Source organism: Anser brachyrhynchus, assembly GCF_964034855.1.
Source record: "Anser brachyrhynchus genome assembly, chromosome: 12".
Lineage (NCBI taxonomy): Eukaryota > Metazoa > Chordata > Aves > Anseriformes > Anatidae > Anser > Anser brachyrhynchus.
This window is the reverse complement of record NC_137707.1, coordinates 6,327,696-6,351,648: the sequence shown is the minus strand read 5'-3', so window position 1 is coordinate 6,351,648 and position 23,953 is coordinate 6,327,696. Positions and strand designations below refer to the sequence as shown.

At 38.9% G+C, this 23,953-nt stretch overlaps 2 protein-coding genes across 9 annotated transcripts in view; one reads left to right on the top strand and one right to left on the bottom strand.

The window, feature by feature from the left end:
* Positions 1-23,953, top strand: part of WWOX (WW domain containing oxidoreductase) — a 510,587-nt gene that overhangs the window by 458,304 nt on the left and 28,330 nt on the right. The gene's annotated exons all lie outside the window — the stretch shown is intronic.
* MAF (MAF bZIP transcription factor) overlaps positions 19,434-23,953 on the bottom strand; it is a 211,305-nt gene continuing 206,785 nt past the window's right edge. The window contains exon 3 of the mRNA XM_080552533.1: positions 19,434-19,448. The gene's annotated coding sequence lies outside the window, so the exon portion shown is untranslated. The remainder of the gene's footprint in view (positions 19,449-23,953) is intronic.

The following is a 23,953-nucleotide window of genomic DNA, read 5'->3' as shown; positions in this document are numbered from 1 at the left end:
ATTTTTAAATGAACATGATCAAAAGAAGAAAAAATATTCCTGAAAATTTTAAAGTTAAATATTCACATGTTTAAACATCCCTGAATGATTTTGCATTATTCCTTGGGAGCTTTCTGGTCCTTTATGAGGTTTCTTTCTCTATCTCAGACTGACATAATTGGCCTCTGACCCTGCCCTGGAGCAGTACTGCAGAGTTCTTTATAATGTGTTTGTTTGCAGTTTAACTCCTTATTTTGAACACCTCTGGCTCAAGGTTACCCTAATAGAAACAGGGTGTCAAGACTGAGCAAGGGGAGGATGGATTCTCCCCCCTGCTCCTTGCAGGAGGATTTGAAATGCAGGTCTTAATGGCTTCCAGGTGTACCCTGATGTTGTGCATATTTGACCATAATCCTGTAGAGACTGGGTTTCTGCCTTAAAAAATATAGCAAAAAACAAACTTTGAACTGTGGAAGATTAAATTGATAAAAATAAACTTAAAATAAATCAGCTTTTCTTACATTCCTAGAAGGGAAAATGGTTTAGGCTGGCTTTTTCTAAAGACTCTGTATTAGTTTTGGAAAAGTGTTAGTACCGCTAAATATTCTGACTGAAAACTGAAGGCACGTATTTCTCTCAACTTGATAAATTTTGCAGCAAGAAACACAACTTGAATGAATTCCTTAACAGCCCTGCAAGCATCTTCAGATACTCTGGAACTGTTTTTCTTGGAGGCTTCACATTTTAAAAGCTTTAGGTTGCTTTCAAGGAGTGAGTTAAAGTCTATAAAATTTGATTGTATAATGACTGTGGGCTCTATTCATAATATATGACCTATGAGCTGAAAAGGTATGCCTCTCACATTTTACAAGCCTACAAAGGTTTCCTGATTACTCATGAAACCCACCTTTCCAGTGCACTAGGGGATTTTTCTCACCCCTTGGTAATATATGGTTATAAAACCAAAAAGGGATAGAGACTTATAAATTTGTGTTTTTCAGGGCAAGGAGGGCAGATGGCAAATAATGTCTTATTTTCTTCAGACTGTGGGTTCTTACACCATGGCTGTAAGTCTTAGGTAGGTCAGAATTAGAAATAGGTGATGACTTCTCAATGTGGTATTACAGTTAACAAAATCTAGTCTAAACAGCTGTAAAACAGAGTGGTTGGACTGCACAGATGCACAGGAAAGGCAAATTATCATCGAATTGCAAAATAATTTAGGCTGGAAGGATGTGGTTCTCACCCGTCGGGGGCTGCTCTGCCCTTTAGGTTCTCTGCACGCGTTCCTCCCCTAATACCTGGTACCTCTTCCCTATCAAAAACTGCATCAGTGTTCTGCAGTCCCACACGCATGCTCTTTTGTCCCCATTACCTCCTCTCGTTAAGACTATGACCGCTAAGACAACATTTCCAAGAAGTGTGTACCTTCTAATCCTGCTTGGGTCAGGTGGATGTCATGTTCTTGTGTTTGTGTCTGTTTGCTGAAATCTGTGTCTGCTCTTCTACCTCGCTATCTTTGGAAAACAGCACGATGGACACAAGGGTCCAGATTAGTGTACTTTATCTGCTTTGCACCAGTATGCTGGCAGAAAACAGGTGTAAATCTACCTCAGCCAGTCATTTACACTGCTTAATGTCTCCAGAGTAGCTCAGGAGGGCCATAGCATATTGATATATCCAGTCTGAGAATCAGCTTTGCAAATAGCAGAGCTGGATGCTGCAGTTTGACTTGGTGGAGGAAGACAGGGCTGAGTCCTATCACACCAAGCCGAGCCTTGGTGGAACACTGACAATGCTGATGGGACAAGACAGAGTGCACTGATATCCTATCATTCTTCCAGTGGTAAATCCACACCCAAACATTGCTCATTACTTTATAGGGGCTCCTAACTTTCCTTCATCTTGGGACTGCCAAAGGACGTCTATCTATCTTCTGCTATTCTGCTCGTGGCCCTACTCTAGGTAACCCTGGGCTACCAGTTTCTGTACCATTACGGATGTAAGGAAGCAAAAGAAGGTACACTCTACTGACAGGATAGAGTAGCCTCACATAGTTATTAACTGAAGTTAGAAATATCTGTATTTCTATGTTTTGATCAGATGTCTCCACTGTTGACATCACAGTGGGTGACAGCTCTTTTGGTCCTGAAGAATCGCAGACAGAAGATACCGTTAGAGAGAAGGGAAGAGGGTCATATAGTTAAGATGAGCAAAAGGAATGTTTTTTGGCCAAAAAGCAGAGCTGAGAGTGCCACTGAAGTGGAGGTTGAAGTACCCAACAGTAAGGCAGGGAGATTTTGCTCACCATTAGCGGTAAAGCTGAGCACTGGCATTGAGTTTTCCTCTCTATTTCACTTGATTAAAAATTTGGGGGCAGCTTTTAAAGCTAAGTGGAGCTGTCTAGAATTTTTATTCTCTTCGCACTTAGGGGCAACATCAGTTTTGCTTCTTTGTACTTCTCCATGGGAAAAAACTGCTTGGTTTCCAATTGAGCTTTTTATTATCACAGTCCAAGAGAGGGGAAATGAAAAATCATCTTAATTAAAAAACACTAAAGTCTCATGAAATACGTAGTTCTTGTTTTTGAAGTGCTTTGTCAGGAGCTGTCCACAGCCATTATTTTTAATTAGCTTATCTTTTAAATTAAAAATGGGTTATTTGCATTTTTTTAATGGGGAGTTGCTTGATCATTCAGTTCCCCTGTATTTTCATGTTATAAGATGAGCAAGTTACGCAAAAAAAGAATCCAGGCAGTTTGATTAAAAACACATCGTATCTTTTCTTCTTCTGTCTTACTTTAACACAAATTATGTGAATTTACATTGTTATCATCCTCAAAAAAATCTCAAAGTATTTTACAGACATTGAGAAAAGCTTTAAAAGTAAGTTTGGGTCCTGTGAGGTCATTTGAAAAATAGTTTCTCTTTCAAATCACAATTTGGGGTCAAAAGGCCAGAATGGGGGTGGGGAAGGACCAAAAACAAAAGAAAAAAGATTTAAATAGAAAAATTTTGAAATATTTTCATTTTTACTGCTACCTATATAAAATATTTTCCGCAATAACATCCTTTCTCAGTAACAAAATCAATGTTTTTTGCCAGAAAAAGGATATTTAAGCCAAATTTAATAAAAAAATATTTTATTAAAAAAAAAAAAGTTTGGTTTCCACAAAGTTGTATTCTGTAGTGAAGAAATCATAGAATCATTTAGGTTGGAAAAGACCTCTAAGTTCATCAAATCTAACAGTTAACCTTTCTATATCAAGAAGTTCACATAAATGTTTTTGAGGTGCTGAACACCAGAAAAAAAAATACTGTCTTCAGCTCAGATTCTATACTAGAGAGTCAACAGCATGGGAGATCAAACTCCTTGTGAATATACTGAATAAATTCACTCCAACTGACAATGAGAAACATCCCCATTTACCCTGAGAATTGGAACTTTAGAAACCTACAGGGGAGCAATACCACATGCAGTGGAAACAGCCAGAGCTACAGAAGTTTCCTGAGGTGGACTTTCCCCTGGACAACAGTGTCTACACCCTTATACTTAAGAAAATTTGCTTTGAAACTCTTAACAACCACTAGGGATCATTAATGTTTTGCTGTTTAGCTTGAGATGATAGGTACTTCCAGCTGTACATTGATCCTTGGAACCAGTGGCTTATCACTTCTTTTTTCTTTTCTGAATTCTACACAATCATTTATACAAAGTAAGAAAGTGTTATTCCCAAGTTACTGCAGTATGCACAGAGACCTGGCTTTAATACCTAAGAAAAACCTTTATGTGGAGGTAGATCAGGCATTTGCTATAGAATTTATTTACATTGTCTTTTTGTGTTCCTTTTCACAACAGTGCATGATCATGTCAACAACTCTTTGTGAATTTGCAACCTTTCTTCCACATTTCCTTATAATTATGTTTTTGAAGTTTAGTTCTTCATTCATTGTATCTATTTGCTCTGTTTACAATTAACTCAGATTGGGTTATCATAGAATCCTCACATCTGGAAAACAAGATCATCTTTTTCAAAAGTATGGCCCTTCAGTCAGGAATCTACAAGTGACTGAAAACACGTCTTGGGTTCTTGTTTTGTAGTACAGTAAAAAGGAATATAATGTGAATTACACCACCACCACCACCAACAACAACAAAACATTGGTGAACAAATAAATATGTAAATATGTAATATATGTAACAAATGTTGTCAAATGTTAGGTTTCTGGCTAGTAGTCAAAGGCTGTGTCTGCATGCCTTTCTGGTAACCGTGGAAGAGCTATGCATTGTCTCAAAAGGACATTTACAGAGCTCACAAGCCCCATGTTGTTTGGGTGAGAATGATATAGAGGAAAGAAGGGGAATATGCTTAAAGCAAGTATTTTTCAATTGTTTTAAGTAGTAAAACAAATACTCAAACAAGATTTATCTCCATAATAGTCTTGAGCCAACTTTCCTGTTTCTTCCTTCTTGCTGCCGAATGGCATCACGAGGTAACATGTCATGAACTCACCATTCATTATTATTATTATTTTTGGAGAGACAGGGACTGGAGTTGTGGTTGTGGCAGGAGGAGAAGTACATTATTGAAATCACTTACAGTAAGCCCCCAGTTTTGAATATCACTTCATTTCCTAAACAGGAAGTGTCCTAGAAAAAACAACAAAAGAAAATGCAAGTGCAAGAGGATCTCAACCCATCAGTTGAAAAAGGGCCATTGCACAAAACTAGATGTTTTCTATGTGAGATTGCCTTTCAGCCTGAATTGTGAAAACCTATTTAAACTTCCTTTGTACAGCTTTATAAGGATGTCTCCTACTTAGCTATCAATGGAATATCAGCTGTATTCAGCAGCTCCTCGCTTGTTCCTGCCCTGGCAATAAAAACCCTCCAGTCCTGAGCACTTCTGATGACTTTGAACTCAATTTTCTAGCGTGAAGCTAATCAGTTCCTGCTTTTTCACCCTTCAAATCCAAGCCTTTGTGGCCATCTAAATATTTCTATTCAGGATTCTGCTACTATTTTTGGTAACTATATTATTGATGATTTTTCAAATGTAGGGTCAGCCTACAATCTGACCAGCAAATTTACATGTTGCAATGATCTACAATCAATTCTAACCAACTTCTGGAGTATTATAATTTGTAACTCAGAAAGGATTAAGCCTACAGGGTTAGGCAAACATCCCAAAGATTCAAATCTCATCTTGATGACTAAGAATAACCAGCTTCTGGCTCTTAGAAGGTTTTACATATCAACAAAGCTGTGCATTTGCATTAACGGCTATCACACCACAGGGGCCTGCTCGTGTTTATCTTGGGAACTACCAGAAGCTGAACATTTAGTTTAAATTTGTTTAAATGTGACTCCTGTTGAAATCAGTGGCAAGCTGTGTGCACATATGTGAGATAGAACTGTGCCTAAGGACTGTATTTCCACCAGTTTTTCATATCAAGAGCTATGTCTTGGAGAAATATCAGGTGATAGATCAGAAAATAGCACATTAGCAACAAAAATTTGGTTAGAACATACATTTTCTGGGGTTGTGCTATATTCTCTGAGGGAGAGTAATAGTTACAATCTTGCTGGGAACTTGGGCCTGTGTTTAATACCTGCTTTCCAATTGACATCAGTGGTCCAAAAAATTGTGTCAGTGTGGGGGGCTGATCAGTTTTATCCTTTATACAGCCCTCCACTTAAACATGAGAAAATGAGCGAGTGGGAATACATCCATTTTTTGGAGTCATTGAAATGGTTTGGGTTTTAGCATCTATGTTTCAGGTTCAATTTCTACTGCATTTGTATGTAACTTTTTGCTTCACCTAAATGTTTTGCTTTTTTGTTCCATAGGTTAACAAGCTGCTAGTCATATATGAAAACCAAATTCCTCTTAACAAGCTGAAAAGCAAAATTGCTAAGAGAGAGTTACCAAAATTGTAGAGCTTCCAAAATAAGTCTTCTTAAACACAGTTTTTGAGAGCAAGGTAGAGCATCGGACCAGTTGTGCCAAAAACAGGTCATTCCATTTATGTACGCTGCTATTGCATTTTGGGTTCAATTTTGTCTGCCTTGAAGTTATTCTTTAAAATGGCATCCCTCCCTTTCATCACCAGCAATCACTACTGTGTGTCTTTGGAAAGGTTCTTGTAAACTTGCTACTCACTGTAGTACATGATGTGCAATGTTTATCTCGTGTTTACTGTGCTCAGTTTCTCTTCGATGCAAAGGAATTTCCACATCTCACCTTCTGTTTACAGAAATGGTAATAGGTCCTGCAAGCAAAACATGCAAATGGATGTGTACATTTTTTCCACTATATTGTTAGTAACTAGAGGAAGTGGGAAGGTGTTTTGAATTTGCTCTAAATACCTGTTTCAATTTTTCAGTAAAAACATTACGCATGTGACTACCTTGACACCTAAGACAGGAGATGTCTTCGCTTGGTTTGTTTATGAGTCTTGTGATTTCTTCTGTTCATCCTTTCAAAATATTGTCCTGAAGAAAAATAAGAAATGTTGGGGCGTGTAGATACTTTTAGTTTACCCATTCCAGTACTGAAACTTCTCTGAATGAGGAGAAACATCATTATTTTGAATAAGATCACTGTTGTTGCAAATATGAAAGCCTTTTCGGCCTACTTTCTTCTGTTGAGTTGCCCCCAAGCCCTAAAAGTAAACACCTATGTGAAAATCCTGCTCCAGACACACCAGTCTGCGAGTTTGGCCTATCTTCTTCTTTCACTTTAACTTTCATGTATTTCTTACCACTCACACTTTTAACTCAGGCAGCAACGTTTTTTATTGTTTCTGCTTGGCAAAGTGAGGAATCAGCTCCCTCTGTAGAGCTGGCAGCTTTGATCTGGTGCAACTGCAATTCCCTTTTGTCTGGGTTGGGCCGTGCCTCTGCTTGCCTTTGTTGTTGTTATTATTTTTTAACCATGAAATATTGAGATAGAGTAACTGATTTGAGGCAGGAATCTTTAGGAGAAAAAAAAAAAATAAAAAATGTCTGCATTACGGGAAAGCACTTGAAGGACTTGACAACGTATTAATCATAAAGGGGAAGACTCGGAGAGCAGGTTCTCCCTATTTACGGAGGCTTGCTCTCTAATAGCATTTAGAAGTTTGTTTTACCCTGTCTCGGCGAGAAGAAAAGGCAGCTTTAACAATTCTGTCTCCCTCAGCAGTGCATTTGAATTTTCGTTGCCTCCCTTCGGCGTGCTGGTCAGAGGTCGCGAAGAGCAGGATTAGTTGACCTGTGTTGACAGAGTGGGTGATGGATGAGCAGAGCACAATGCACAGCCTGTTTGTACCGAAGTGGCAGCGATACGCACGCAGACTTACACCTGCGCTGAGCCCAAGAGAGCAGCTCCCATCATACTGGGTAGCTAAACCACAACTGGCTTCGTAATGGCTTGTGCATTGAATTCCCTCGCACAGTCCTGCGTTTGTTCCAGAGAGTAAGAGACTAGCCATTTGCTTTTTATTAACAGGATTTAGGAAATACTAAGGCTTAATGCAGTAGGGTCAAATGGCTTAAATTCTGAGTAATTACAGGGGATCACACTAAACAATGTTAAATCCACAATAAGGAGCACATCTTATGTTAAGAACTGGACTTTACACCCACCAGAACTTCCACCCCTGATTACTTTACTCCTGCTTATAATAATTTGCTTAACACTGGTGACACTTTCTGCAGGGGTAGACCTACAGATCCACTTCTGTGACTTATTGGGTAAATACACCATCCTGCAGGTTATGTACACAGTTGCTTTTCAATGGCAAAAAAAATCATTTTGGCATTTAAAGTAGACCCAGAGGCACAGAATCAAGCTTTGTGGAAACTGATGTTTCGGATGAGCCTACATGACCACTAATCCATCTCCAGTTCAGACATCTTTTCCAGTGGATAGGCGCCGGCTAAGCTGTCAGTCAGGACAGGCTGCTGGAAGAGGACCAACACACACTCAGTTTCCCTTTCTCTTCCTCATTAGCAGTGAAAATCATCCATCATAACCAGGAGCATGGAACCAGCGACAGCAGATCTTGAGGGAGTATCTGCATCCTCTGTGTGGTGCAGCCAGCTTACACGCCAAGTCGAAGGGTGGTTTGAGCTTGAGCCAGTAGAGGCATCTGGTGTAGATCTGCAAGATTATGCAGGTCCATTGGCCACAAACCACTGTGTTGGGGCTTCACAGAGATTGTGGCCTTGATTATAGCCCATTAGTGCGAGTCATAACCCTGAAAGATATGTCAGGCTGGAGTAGAGTCAGACCTTTCAGAGCTCAGTGCACCAAGCTAGCTGGGTTTGTCTCAGTGGTTACAGGGCAGGGATTTGACACTGATGGCATAAAAATTAGTTTGGGAATCAATAGTCCAATTAAAATTAAACAACCTAAGAGATTAGAGCAGCTAAATTCACATTACTGTGAGCTACAAGATTTGCCAGGCTTCCCTAAACAGAAGTAACAGGGTTTGTTTCTTTGCTTTTAATGGCATTAGTTGTTCCGTGTATCCCGCATAGTTTTAGTGAAGCAGCCATTCAAGATGCATTCCAGTGTACACTTTTCTATTTGGGGGAAGGGAGGAAGTAATAATGAGACCTACATGGTCAGAGTTAGTCTGGAATTTACTTTATGAACAACATACAAAAATAACAATGTATAAAAATATCCTGCAACACGTCTTTATTTACAGTAGGGCTGGGAGGTCAAGACTGCTCTTTTCTGATTGAGCCAGGAGAATTGATTCAGCCACCACAAGGATTCTTCCTAGATCTTCAGGAATGCCCAGAGGCAACAGCAGGCTGCTGTGCAAAGCTCCCAACCTGTTTTGGACACCAGCAAGTGACTCAGGACCTGAGTTAGGGATTCTTTCCCCTTAGCGTACCTATGTATGTTGCATTAACTTTTTCTAAATATGTCTCATTTTCAATAGACAGGATGTCAGATATCACACTCTTTATGAATTTGACATCTCTGAGCTGTCAAATCACTGTTAGAAATGAAGCTCAAGGTTATAATCCAGCTGCTGATAATACTTTCGTTTGCCACCTCTTGGTAACTGAGATATCACCATGCCTCTTCATGTGTGAAAAATAGCAGCTGCTTTGCCACTACTGGTTATATATTTATGGAGAGCAAGCAATAGACAGATTACTTTGTAAAAGCATCATCTCTGCTTCTGTTTACACGGTGGATTTTTTTTTGTTGTTGTTTCTCTTTGGTCTTTTGTTTGTGAGAACATGGAGTTAAAAGAAGTTGCCATTAGGAAACAGAAAAAGAGCTGTGGTGGAACCTGTGCGTAGGGGGTGGTGGCCTGGCCAGTAACTGGGAAGGAGCCATTTCCAAGCTCCAGCACAACTTACACAGCTGTTTTTCCATGGCTCAGGGACTATGATTAACAGGACCTTATGGGTGGAACTAACACTCTAATTTAGACAATCCTAGATATCTAATTTGATGCAATTCAGATGACCAAAGTTGGGAGTCTAAAATCTCTACACCTGCAATGAAGAGAGGAAAGTAGCTTTGCAAAAGGACAGAGAAAGAAGACACCAGTCAGAGCTCGCAGTAGTTTTAAATAGATGGTGTGAATCTCACCTTCCTGAAGAAAAGAGAAAAGGGGAAAGAGTTTTGTTGTAAGGGGTTGTTAGCAGAGAACAGGAAAGCTTTTTTTCTGTGTGGATTTGTGGGAGAAGCTGGACTTAGGGGGCATAAAATGCATGACTTTAAAAGCAGGTGAATATGTCTTTTGTTGGTTGCTTTTCCTGCATTTTGTTTGTTTGTTTGTTTGTTTTCAAGAGGATATACATGGTTGCTTAGGACAAGTTGCTTTGAGTGAGTTCCATGAGTCATTGGCTGAAGTTCTAGAAGAAATGTTTGTTTGTTTGTTTGTTTTTGTTTTGTTTTGTTCTGTTTCGCTTTGTATGTGGAAAGTCACTGGTTCTGTCATTGTAACACAGCTGCTGCACGGAGAGTCTGTCTGGTGCGGTTGGGTGGCTTAGCTGGAGTCAAGATAGTAGATGTGTCACCCCGTCTGCAAAGTCTGACCTGTAGCCCTAACAACTTTGTAGCAATTGAAATGTTACTGACAATGGATAATTAATATGGCTCTAACGGTTCTCAGTAGAAGACAATCATTTCTCGTTGGTGTTTCTGATCCTGTTCTGGAAACCTTATATGGCCAAGTGGCTAAATATGGTTTTGACCCACCCTTGCGCCCAAAGATGAATCTTATGGGCATGACTAAACTAATTTGTACACATAACAATTTTAAGAAGGGATTGATATCAAACTTGTGTGCAGATCTTTTGTAAGCCACTTGAATGAGACATTTTGAAAGGTTTTGGTTTTGACTTGACAATAAGCTATGTGAAATCCTAGACTATGAAGCCTGGGATATATGTATAGGTAGGCATATATACAACTGCATATTCAGTAACCTAGGATGAAATCTCATCTTTTCTCATGCCATTGTCAAAATTGATATTGCCTTTACTGGAACCAAGATTTCATCTTTCATACTGAGGTAATTAAAATCAAAAACTACTTACTGAAACGCAAGCTTGACTTTACACTGTTTCCCAATGCAAATTATAAGAAACAATGACCATACTTATGCATCAGTGCACATTATTAGAACTCATACGGGTAGCCCTTAAAACTTATTTAAGTTAAAACTGAATACGGATACCAACTTACCTTGATGCAAAAGTGGACATTATATAAGTTGATGTGGACAAAAGTACTGAAAAGATAAAAATACCTATTTTAATAATGACCATTTTAGCTCCTGAAGATTTAGTACTATCAGGTCCCTCAGAGATCTAACTTCATTTCTGGAACTGCAAAGAATTGTTGAAAAAAAAATATCAATCTATTCAACATTTATGACATTTTTCTATAGACACAGTTTCTTATTAATGGGAGTTCTGCCAGTCTTTTTGCTAAGTCTTATCTATTTGTTTGCAACAGTCTTATTTTAAAGATTACCTCTCTTTTAATAAAATATACAGTTGATCTCGTCTGAAGGAATATGATTCATGACTTAGGGAGACACTAGGGGACATAAGTTCCTGGAAAAATTGGATAGGTTTTCCTGCTTCTCACAGTTGTGAGTGGATAATGGCTATTTAGATCCTGTCATGTCTGTGGTTGCCAGCATAAATAATCTCTGTTTCCAAGAAATAAAATTCACATTACACTTTCAGTTGTAGAAAGCCCAATGTACAAGCTGTATTTTTAGAGGCAGAGCTTCCGTTATACATATGTCATTGTTTTTATAGAAAACAGTATTCCCTCTGACATTTGTAAGATACTGTCTATAGAGTACATGTCATCAGATCATCAGCCTCATATATTATCTTCCCTGGAGGAAATAATATATCTATCCAAATGCCGGTGACCACTCCCATAAGAAAAAAAATATATATGAAAACAAGAATGGCCATAAATGACCATTCCTGCAAAAGTCCTGGATATAAGAATCAGATTTCAAAGAACTTCATAAGTCAAAGCTGCTAAATCTGTGAATACACCAAGTATCATGCATTTGTCACAGAAACATTTTAGCAGCTCTTGATCCTACACATATTTCAAGAGAAAGAGCTTAGTTCTGGAGGCCTCAGAGTGGATTTACTATTTTTCAGTTCTTGTCAAGAACTTGAAGCTTAGAGGATTTTTTTTTCCATAAAATTAGTGGGTTTTGATTCCCTTTGTCGTTCAAGGAGAGAAGAAGGTACTTTTATTTATACCACAGCTTATCTCGCTTTAGGGTAAATGACTAAATTAGGTCAGATGAATAGTTCCCAAAGAGTGCCTTTTTCTCTGTTGACGTTAAAGGAAGTCTTGACATCTGCATTAGTCACATCTAAAAGTAGGGGAGACATTACTAGTCTCCCATGGCTGTGAGCTTAGCTTTTGTTGCCCTGAAGGCAAGAAAATAGCCTGACAATGTTGGGTAGAAATTGAGTCCAGCTGAAACCAGGTGGCCCTTAATCACTGAATCAAAAGAACTAGAGTTTATTCCCCTACAATGAGACACCAATGCACCTCTGCATGCCATTGATGATTCTTCAAATCTGTGGTGATGGTGCTCTTTGGAAATCCAGGAACATTTTTCACTTCCAATTACCACAGTAAATAGCTGTTATAATTATCGCCTATAATTTGTTTGGCCTTTTTTTGCCTCCAAGATGAAATTGTTGCTGTAGTAGCTATATTTAATGCATTTGCTAATAATAGTTTCTTTATGCCACGTTTTTGGGCCTATCTATATTGGAATTTTATTTTACCAGAGTAAGTGAGCAGAACCATTACTTACTCTTGTCAGATCCCATTTCCACTACATCGTTTCACTTCAGCCACCATGGATTTTATATCCATATTGTATGAACAGTATATCAAGTAGTTTATCCCTTTCTTGAGTGATCGGGATCTCAGGAAAAAGCCAACACTGTTCTGACATGTCATTTTCAAACATTTTTGAAATGGTTCACCATGTGATTCAGGTAGAGATCAGTTTTCAGTAATGATATGCATTTGAATTCATTTTTTTCCTGCATTATAAACGCTCATCTGTTCAAAAGGAAACACATTAAACATCCCTCCTAGCATTAGACACATTGATTGAAAATTTGTTCTGAGTTGGTTTAAGTGTCAGTAATCTTGACAAGTTTTCTAAGAACTGATAAAATGAGTCCTTGTATTGCTGAAGTTTTATGTGGATAGAAGTTTATGCTTTTAACATTGGGATAACTGCAAGCTGTGCCTGCATAGACAAAGGTTATTGCATGTAGGGATTTTGAGTTTATTTGGCTTTTTGAACTACCTGGATATTAACAATCTAACCTATGCTGACTGTCTGAAGATGCAGCATCAGTCATTGTTATACAGAACTGTTAGGAATGATTTTCAATATTAATCACAGCAAAAACTTTAATTTCCTTCAAGGTAATGTACAAAATTGGGGTGTGTCACAGGAGTCTCTATTTCTACCATAAGCTGGGTTGAATGAGGGAGCTGCCTCTTTTCTCAGTGTCCCCTCCTATCCCTAAGAAGCTGAGTTTAAGCGCTGATTATACAATACATAGTTATATAGTGAACGGCGATACTTAAAAATAAGCTCAGTCATTTTCACTAAAGTTATGTGTAAGGATGGGTGTACAAAAAATGTGGATGTTTGCACTAATGTAAATGTGGGATTTGTCCACCACTGGCTATGGCTTAAGCCTCCTGCTTGCTTACCTCCTTGCACAGCTGGCTGCTAAAACAAATAGATTCACCATTTAACAGCAACTCCCAAAGTAGCTTCTTCTTGATAAAGCTACCGTAAACGCATGTGAATATTTAGGTATGTCTAGGTTATGGCTTTTTTGTATGTACAAAACCCCATACTCTCTGCCATTTAGTTTTGCAGTATTTTAATTTTTTTTATTTATTTTTTATTTTTATTTTTTTTTACCTGTGAGTTCAGAGTGATAAAGGAGTTTTTTTCAACGTGTGCAACGGTGGTGGTGATAGACCACCAAATTAAAACAAGAATTCTGAAGGGGGTGCAAAATAAGCTTAAAAGAACAAAAATAAAATGAACAGATACCACAAATACTTTTTCGCTTGGTATTTCTTTAATTTCACGTAAATTTCACTAAGTAAATACACCTTAAAAGTGAATAAAATTTTATTTCACTTTAACAAGAGAATATAAAAGTTAAAAAGGTCACTGTAGTAATAGACTAATCTCAATTACCAGGGCAGCCGGTGAAACCCACAACTCCCACCTAATCTCATTCGGTGCACACGCAGTGCACCGTGTGATTTCCAACACGGCTAAATGAAATTATAAAGCAGTGTTAAATTTATTAATCATTTAATTAGCTAAATGTTCCTGCAACTACTCGTGAGATGAATGGCATGTCATTTTCTAATGCAATTTGCCTCTCAGCCAGGCAGGGTCAGGAGGGAAGCTACTGGCATCTTAAATGATCTTTTTTATATTGCACCTTCTATTAAGGGACAGTGTGATATCGCTGATTATATTTGAGTCTTGTACACAAGGCCGGGGAGTGTTCTTGTTATAATAACAGGTTATATTTAAACCAAAATAAAAACGGTAAGATCCAAGGAGTGAACAATTAACCCATCTGTGACTGTATTTCTCACTGCAGCTTTGCAAGGCAAATCTTTTTCATATTTAACAAGCCAGTGAACAGTGTGGGAAACTACAGCAGCAGGTATTAAAGCAATGCTCAATCTAGTTTTATTTCTTTAGATTTACTCAGTTGTGAAGGAATTTGTGGACTGAAAATTCGCCCAATGCCAGGTTAGTGTAAGCCTTCTCATTGAGTCAGAATTTATTTGCACTCTCCATATTATTGCCCTGGAATCATGGCCTTTGCTGTTCTGTACATTCAACAATTGTTCACTTACGTGAGTCTCTCAAAACGTGAGTTTGGTGTGTTTGTGCGTGCATATGACAGAATGTGGATAGGATATATGTATTTTTTGATGTGGATAGATATATGTGGTTTTTTGATATTTTTTTCTGTAATTATTTTTCCACTGCAAAAAAATAGTGACAAGTAGGATTCAGCAAATCCATTTGGATTAGCAGCAAAAGAATTGTCCTAACAGCATTGTATAATGCCCCAGAAGGTGGACTGTGCTACTCACAGCAGAGTTTTCGACAGAAACCTTTGGGAGTATTGTGCTTCTGTGAAGCTGAAGCTGTATGGTTAAAACTCATTGAAGACAATGATTTTTTAAGGTGCTAATTTCCTCAGGTTCATAATAGAATATAAGTACATTTTCTTTATGCATGAGGGTTTTACTTTCAATTCCAGTTACATAGTCTCCGTACAGTAAGCGTCTATGGTGAATTGCAAGCCAATGGGAAGATGCATTCAGCTCTGTACATGCTGAGGCTGAGATACAGACAGTATGTCAAAATATTTGTCTCCATCAAAGTTAAATTACACAGCCAAAAATAAAGTGAGAGGACCGAAACCAGGAAACAGTGGGAGATAATATTAGCAGAAGCTGTACAAAAAGAGTGGCAGTTATTAATATTTATAGTACAGAAACACGTGTAGATCTCTTGGAAGTGGAGTCCTGTTGGCTATGTACTTCATGTACAGTTAATAAATAACTGTCCAAGACCCAGATTCCCACTATTTAAGGCACATATGGTAGGAGGCATCACCTCAATTTTGTACACAAATTCGGTGAGGGAGGTACCACCAAAGGATCATTCAACTCAGTTAAGTTCCAGCTCAGCCTTGGAAGATAGCAGGTAACTCCACTGGCAAAAGGAGGACAAGAACACCAACATTTCCTCAAAGGGCATTGTTTAGGTACCTAATGTTGAGTGGGGTGAGTCCTACTGTATGTTATTGGCTATTTTATGTGGATATGAGGCAAACGAATGAATGAGACAGAAGGATGGTAGAAAGCATCTCATTTTTAGTGGTAAGTTCTGACCTCACATTGAAAGCAGCCAGTGACTGAGCTATTTCTATTTCATCTTTATACGTGAAGTCTCTTAGCACAGCCCTGCAAATTTGGGAAAACTGTGAAACTTCAGTGAACTTTTACCCTTTTTCTATGCACTACGTATTTTCTGCTGCTAGGTTTGTGGTTAGTGATTTATTTGTGTGTTATTTGTAAGATACAAAGTGCACCCCCTTGTAGGGAAAGTGCAAAAGACCAAATGTTGAGGCACGACTTGGGCAGGAGAATGTGCTGGAGAGCTGCTGCGCACAGCATTTCCCCTGGTACCTCACACCTGTTCTTCATTAGTACTAATGAACCCAGAAAATAAAACATTTTGTACTAGTGAGTCATATTGTTCTCTCTTGGCTGTGACTTCACTGTGGATCAAATTAAGTCAAAAACATTTTTGCAAAAGCTTGAATTTCTTTTCCTGGGTCAGGCACTGGCTCACGTTGTGTCTTGGGACAGGTTACTTAGCACCTATGGGATGGTATCCCATTAACTTCTTTCTCATTAGCAAAACTTCTTTTGATTTAAGCAGGAGATGTGGGCCTCCCTAAGAGCTTTAGTTCCCAGCCCACACACAATTTATGTGTTTTTCACTTTCCCATTTCTAAAAGATGTATAATCGTACTTGGGAAAACGTTACACAGCTAAATCTCCAGTGCTTATACGGCACGTAGGAACCCAGGATGAAATATAGCATGTAAGTCAAAGTTATTATTAAGGTTGTTACCGTACCTTGGAAATTAGAAGTGTTGTCACACAGAAACAAGAAGATTTGGAATATATGTATGGTGTTTTGTTTTGTTTTGTTTTTTCTTGTTTTTCTTTCTCTCCTTCCTTAGGTCAACTATGCTTACATATTTTTTGGCTATTTATGGTAAAATTGTAACTATTTTTCTCCTGGCTGCACACTAAAAAAATCAGAAGTTTAGAAAGCAAATCTGAAGGTTCAACTGGGGGATGATCACATGTTAAAATAGTCTCTGCAAGACCAGCACTTTGTTGCAGGGTTGTTTCATGTATGTATTAATACACTATGTTTACATGTGTATGTGGATACCTATGTATACACACACAGCAGCTTTTCATTTAAATATCTCAGAGAGCATATATGATCAATACACTGTATACACCATGGTATGCGTACATCATGTATTATACACTGTGTGTTTATAAAGAGTTTCGTTGTGTAGCTTTATTATCTAAATATTTGGCAAATAGATTTAGTTAGATACTTTGGCTGTCACAAAATACAGAGCAATATTCCTCTACTTGTCTGAGTTCGGTGCAGATAAATACAGGCTAACGTGGCTTCATACATTTGGTTTCTGTTCACATTTTTTAACATGTTAAATATTTCTGGTTAACCAGTTAAAACGGTGAGATGAACATGATTGCTTTTAGATTGCAGCTATAACATTGAGTGAATTTTATAATAAGAAGCCATTTTTTTTTCCTGACGAGCTGCCCTTGTGGCTGCCTGTCTGACTTTGAGGTCCTCATTATTGTGGGTTTAAATGAAGGATGTTCATTCAGGCAGGGCGGGGGAGGCCAATAGACATCGGGGCCGTTATCTGGTCCTTCTATCAGGCCAAGTGACAGGCTTCTCGGGGAAGAATGCAAAGCTCATGGTGGAGACCTCAGCCTGACACAGAAGGTGACTCCCCTGACTCTAACCTTGAAAGGAAAAAGTTCCCACTTTATTAAAATGAATTTCGAAAGGGCCGCTCTGACAGCTGCATAATTAAATATTGGAGTGTCAGCGATAATTTATTCTGCTCGCATTTGGTGGTCAGAGCCTGCTCGCTGTAGGGTCAGCAAGCACAGTGACAGAGCCAAGGATACGGTGGATTACGGGGCCTTTTAGCCACACGAGTGAAATGAGAGACTGTAATTTTTGTTTAAATAGAGAAAACAAAATGGCGAGGAAACGAGCAGGCTACGAAGCCCTCTTAATAGCTGCCTGATATAAAGTGTTAGGTATCGTGCTGAAACTTGTGCTGCTTTGTCTGGCAGTGTGATGGACTCAAAGCTCTGTGGTTTTTCCACACTTTGCCTCTTCCAGCAGCCGGCTTGCCTGCTAGGACCATTTTCTGCTTTCTTCTCTAACGTTCATCTTAGTAATAATCCCCACAGCAGTTAGTAGGATGCCCTTTCTCCCTCATGAGCATTTTTCTGCAAAGTGATGTAAATGGCTGTGAATATGCATCAAACAGGGACAAGGTACAAAGTATAGAGGGGCTCAAATTTATCCTGTTAGCGTTCGGAGTGAAATACTGGCTATGAATATTCTCTTTGGAGGGCAGTGGCTGCTGGAAATCAACATCCAACAAGCGGTTTTCTCGAAACGAATTTAAATAAAATGGCTCAGTGCCCTTACGCCCCGTCATAAAGCAGGAAAGGTCACACTGGGGAACAGGGCTCTGGTCTGATGGGCAGCTCCTTTGGAAGAGGTTGTTGGGAGAAGGCTGTCGCTTTTCACTCTTAGATTGCTGGTAATTGAAGCTGACGTACCAAAAATATACCCTTTTTGCACACACCAGTCTTTCAGCAAAAGCACATCACTCACACAAACAAAATCATTTGCAAAGGCATTTTGTTTTTCAGCTACGAAACACCTATTTTCCACGTTTTCTTTGGAGCCTGCTTGAGTGGATGTTACTGGAGCTCAGGTTTACCAGTTCTCATCTTAATGTCGAGTAGCTTTTAGCAGCACTTACACAAGAAGGATTTAAAGAATTCCTTCAGCACCTTCACAGTCTTTGAATGCAAAGCTGACCTTATTATGAAGGATGAATGCTGTTTTTGTGGCTCAAACACTGCATGCAGACCCAGAGCCCTTGGCTTATTTTTTTTAAGCCACCTTTAAAACCGTGAGCCAGCTTGTCTTTCTGTGACTCAGTTCCTCGTCTGTAAAATGGGAATAACAGTGCGTTTCATGGGGTTGCTATGAGAATAAATACTTCAGTGTTTATACTCAGTTTTTATCTTGCTGAGCATAAAAGAAAATCCCTACTTGTGTTTCTGCCTTCTTGTTTGAAGAAAGACCATGAAAGAATCTTTGGCTGCTTGATGTCAGGGTACAGACTCTTAAAATGACACTTGAGCATCTTTAATGTAATTCTTTTGGACTCCAGGCAGGCGTGTTTCCGCCGCTTAGATCTCCCATACCTCCTCTAGTTACATTTACTGTATGTTTGCAGCGGAGAATGTACTTTCTCCACATGGGGAGGATGTTTTGGTTGTATGACATTTTGCTCCTATTAAGTAGGCATGTTCAAATATGTTCTGAAGTGGTTTCTTGAAAATGCGATGGTGTGGTGTAGAGAGAGAGGGAGCATTCAACATCCGTATTTAGAAGCAGTGCTGGCATGCAAGTACACATATATAGTCATATGTCTAGTATAAGGTTTCTGGTGTGTGTTTTTTTTTTTTTTTTTGTTGTTGCCTTTTTTTTTCCAAGCCTGGATTGAAATCTCTAATGCTGCAATAGCGGCTGCAGTGCAAGCTTTGATTGCACAGAGCTAGTTTTGTGCAGTCAGATTTTTGTTTTTATTCCTTTTTATTTGGAGTGCACTGCTTGCGGGCACGCTTCTGCACTTACTCCTGCGGCTGGGGCCGGTTACAGGCAGGTGTCTGTAAGAGAGCGGGGCGGCGTTGCTGCAAGCGCCCGGCGTGGGGACCTGAAGTCAGCCCGCGACGCTTGACAGCCACGCTGGGTATATGTCATTGTCAGTCGAGCCAGGCTGGGTGTAGGGCTGTGGTTTAAAAATGATAACCAAACTTCATAAATCAGAATGCTACTGCTGCAGTCAAACTTCCTTGGAAAGTCTTTGAATTTGGGTAGCGCATACTAATAAATTACCGTCAGCACCGACTAAATCCACTGGCTGAAGCTGTGCTCAGCTCCCGTAAGGACAGCAAGCTGCTTGGGTCTTCAGTACCAAGCAGAGCGACTCAAGCTGGCCCTCTGAAATGAGAAAGATTGGGTGATTACAAGCTGACCTACTGTTTTTTGGCTTTCAGGATAAACTTATGGGGCTCACTGTGCAGATTGCATTAGGCTGTGGCACAGAGCCTACGCCAGAGGGTGCACCCTGGGCATTACTGGAGCCGGTGGCAAAGTTCCCATCAGTTCAACAGGACAAGGATTTCATCCAAAGTTCACAGGGTGATAATTAGTGTCACCTCAGTAAACCACAAGTAAATCTGTCCCGCTTGTAACTTGCAAACTTTTACAAACCTTACAAGGTTTGGCTTGAGTGGCTTTCATTTCACTTTGAGATGTAAGGGCTTCAACAGCAACATTTTATAATGAAAGCACGTTATTACTTGAATGCCCTGCATATTGTTTAGGGTATGGAAAATATCACCTAGATGCACCGACCTTTAAAACAAGGAGAGAAATGATAAGAAAAGCGTGATGTTAAAAATGGTAACTGTGAATTAATATCTCAAACTCAGTTTCAGCATTACTGTGTCGAGCCCTGATTTAGCATTGTGTGGCACGCAGGCGGGCTGCTCTGCTCACACAATATCCCAGGGATTTCAGTGGGACTCGCCATGCCAACAGTAATCTATCTTCATGCTACATGATTCCAGATCAGGTCATTAGTTTATACTTAGAATTAAATATTCAGTTTGATTTTAGCTCTGTGAAATGAGAGTCGAATATATAACACCTGATTTCAGAAAGCCTTATATTTTTGCAAGTTTCTAAAGCATTCAGACACACAGAAACTGCTTTTGCCCCCCCAGTGGTTATTTTTGGGATGTTATTGAGATTACAGTTTTTAGAGTTTTTCTTAGATGTCTTGGATTATTTTCTGACTCCACTTCTAATCCTATTTCTCCTTGGCATTTAAATAATTGAGAAGAAATTAAATATTTTGTATTTCTAAGAAAAAATACAAAGTTATTTCCTAAGCTCCTCCTTTCATCCTCTCAGACTTTCTCAGAAAAAGAGCGTGATGACATCCTGGTAGCCATGAAACCAGAAAACCACTGATTTGTACTTTGTAGGGAAATAGGGTCTGAAATTACAGATCTAATATGTGGCAATTTTTAGCTGAATACCTGTGTCTGGTTTCCCAGTAAAGCAGAGTTTGCTTTGGACACACACAGACTGAATTGAGTAATTTCAATTTAATTGAATCTTTTATGTAGGCATTTTCCTTCTAGGGAACCTTGACCAGTTATTTGTTTCTGAAACTTGCAATAAAATAGCAAGGCAGCTAGTCAGGGAGAGAAGCAAAGGGGTAATATTTAAATTATGCTGACTTTAAAGAAGATACCACTTTTGGTCCTCTCCTTGTTTCTTTTTCTTTTTTTTAAATATATTTCCTGATGTTTAGTATTTAAAGATTACTCACAGAGCTTCTATATCTTCCATTCTGTGACTACTCTTTTCTCAAAGCACATAGTCTGTGGATGCCTAATAGATAATTTATATCACATCCAGGTTACCAGCAGGGGCATGAATACAAAGTACAACTATTAGAATTCTGTTCCCTTACTTTCTTTGTCTAATTGTTTTGGGGTCGTTTTTGTTGCTGTTGGTGGTGGTGATCTGGTTGTTTGTTTGTTTGTTTGTTTGTTTTTCCTGTATAAGTAAGCCACTTAAAATATCTTCAAATAATTACAGATACTCTAAAGGAAGAAAGGCACTCAGAGCACTTGAGCATTCAGGTCTTTGGCTGAGTCAGTTTCTGAACAAATAAAGCCTCCCAGTCTGCGAGAGTTATTGCAGGTTTGAAATGTGACAGGTTCAAAAGCAGCACCAGAACGGTGTGGTTGGATGAGTTTGCGCTTAGATAAATGGATATATGTTTGGCGAGGAGTTTAATTCATAGGAATGTGGATCCTCTGCTCTGAAACTGTAAAGTTTCCATTAGTAATTTTTTTTTTTTTTTTCAAGAAACCTTGTACAGAAAGTATTTGCCAGCAGAAAATGACCGTGCTGAGCTGAGTGTGCAGCTCATGGTCTCTCAGCTGCCCCAGCACTGGTTCCGCTGCTGGAACAGGAGCGGTGGCCAGCCAAGCTCTGCTGCTCAGGGTGCATCGCCCTGTCAGGGAGAGGCAAGGCTGCTGGATTCACCCTGAACAAATTACATACCTCGCTACATCTCCGAGCAAGGTAGCAGGGTTATAACTCAGTCTAAGCACCGTTCATTCTTCTATTACCTTCATAACCAAGGTCATACTAATCAACTCAATTACCAGTCCTCTTGGACATTTTCATAATGTTTTCTGCTAGTTGCTCTCCTGTGAAAATCTCTCGGTCTAAGCAAATTAATGCCATTTTTATAACTATCTACATTTCAGGTACAGTGATCATCTTTCAAAAGACTGCTTCACAGCAACAAATAGTAGCTTTAAATGCAAGTGAAATGGCAGAACAACTGGGAGGTTAACCCATGTTCCTATCTTGACCTCCTCTATTGTGAAAACGATTTTAAACATACCATAAAAAAAAAAAAAAGACTCACATGTTGGAAATCAAGAATAAACTATGCTAGTAAAAATTTTAAGAATCTGATTTCAGTTCTCACAAGAAAGTGTATCAAGAAACCTGATCTTACATGTTGCCTAATTTTTGGAAAATCCTTTAAATGTCACATCCAGTGTTTCAAATTCAAAGGTAACTTCAGACTATGTTTCCCTGAATGCTTTCTAAATGTGAACCTGTCTCCTTTCTTTTTATTTTTCTCTGAATTTTATTCTTAAAATTTCTCCCTACACAGGATTTTAGTAAAAATGTTAAATCAAATGCTTAATTTGGAAATTCCTGATATTTGCACAGTATAAATCTTCTAAATCCTCCACAAAGTACAACATCAGGAACATTATATGCCAAAACAATCATAGGGCTTACTGATGCATTCAGATGAGTCTGTTGCATACTGAAAGTTTTTTATAACACAATAACATTAAAATCAAACTTGTTCAGAGATGGCCTCTTCATGCTACTGTGAATGACCTACCAACCTGGTAAAGCCAGAGGGCTACCATCCATTCCTACTCTTTTGTGTAGGGACATATGAGGCTGCAATGAGGAGACTCTGAAATCCCTATTGAAAGAGATTTTATGTCCCTTGGAAAGATGTTGAAGGGATTGGGGAGTGCAGGCAGTGTTCCCTTCTATCCTCCCAGTTGGAGTCTGGGACCCAAGAAGAAAGAGACAAACATAGCAGGATAGTGATAGGACAAGGGGGAAAGGTTTTAAACTAAAAGGGGGGAAATTTACATTAGATGTTAGTAGGAAATTCTTTACTCAGAGGGTGATGAGGCACAGGAACAGGCTGCCCGAAGTTGTGGATGCCCAATGGAGGTGTTCAAGGCCAGGTTGGATGGGGCAGGTTTTGGGCAACCTGATATAGTGGGAAATGTCCCTGCCCTTGGCAGTGATTGGAACCATATGGTCTTTAAATTCCCTTCCAACCAAAGCCATCCTATGATAAGTCTTAGAGGTATGGTAATCCTATGGGTGAAAAAAAATGGGTTGCAAACTCTTGATTTACTTTTTCTGTCCTCTTTTGCAAATTAGCAGTGTGTTTGCCTTCCCTTGTTCTTCATAAATGTTCTGTATGTTTTTCTGCCTTATTCTTTTTGTCTCTATTCAGCAGCATCCATGCTTTAATTCAAATGTGAACTTTCATTACAATCTGTGCCCCAAAGGACGTGTTCACTGTTGTTAATAATGCAGAAGATTTTAATTTATGCTCCATCCAATGTAAAAATCATAGCACTCTTGCCACTGAGAGCCCATTTTTGTCCCCTTAGTCAAACTGCTGGTTGTTCTTTATTTAATATTGCTAATACTTTTCCAGCTTTTCTAAGTATTTTGATAAAGTTGACCAGAAGTCATTTTACTTTTATAGTCATTATACTGATGTATAATTCCCTTTTATCGATCAGTCATCAATGTATGACTATAATCATATTGAGTGCAATAAGCAATATTACTAGGGATTTTGCTTCTTCATCCTGTTTTGTTTGAAGTCTCAACTGTAGGGCCAATTTTCACATTCCTTAAAGAAAGAATTGCTAAAATAAATTCAATCACAGAAGCTTTTAAAATTTGAAGTCCCAGGAAGCTAATTAGCATTTCCTTTTAAGACTGCTTCCTGCTTTTTTATGTACATATAGATTTGGACCTCAGATGGGCTTGGCACCTCTCCAACATCAAGATCAGGTGATTTCTTTTTTTCTCTGCAGAACACCAAGCTTTTCCCTGATGACGATTAAAAAAAAAAAAAAAAACAGCCCCAAAGCCCATCATTCTTGTCCTTTTTTTCCCTCATGTACACAACCATCATGTATTAACATGGTACCTCAAAATTTGGACTGTGCTTTTGGTACATTGTAAATAGCGGCTTCACACACAGATAATATAGTCATATGAAAAATACAGTGATATCATGCGATGTTCATATGTTTTCCAACGATAAAGGCAGCATTCAGAAATGAAATGGC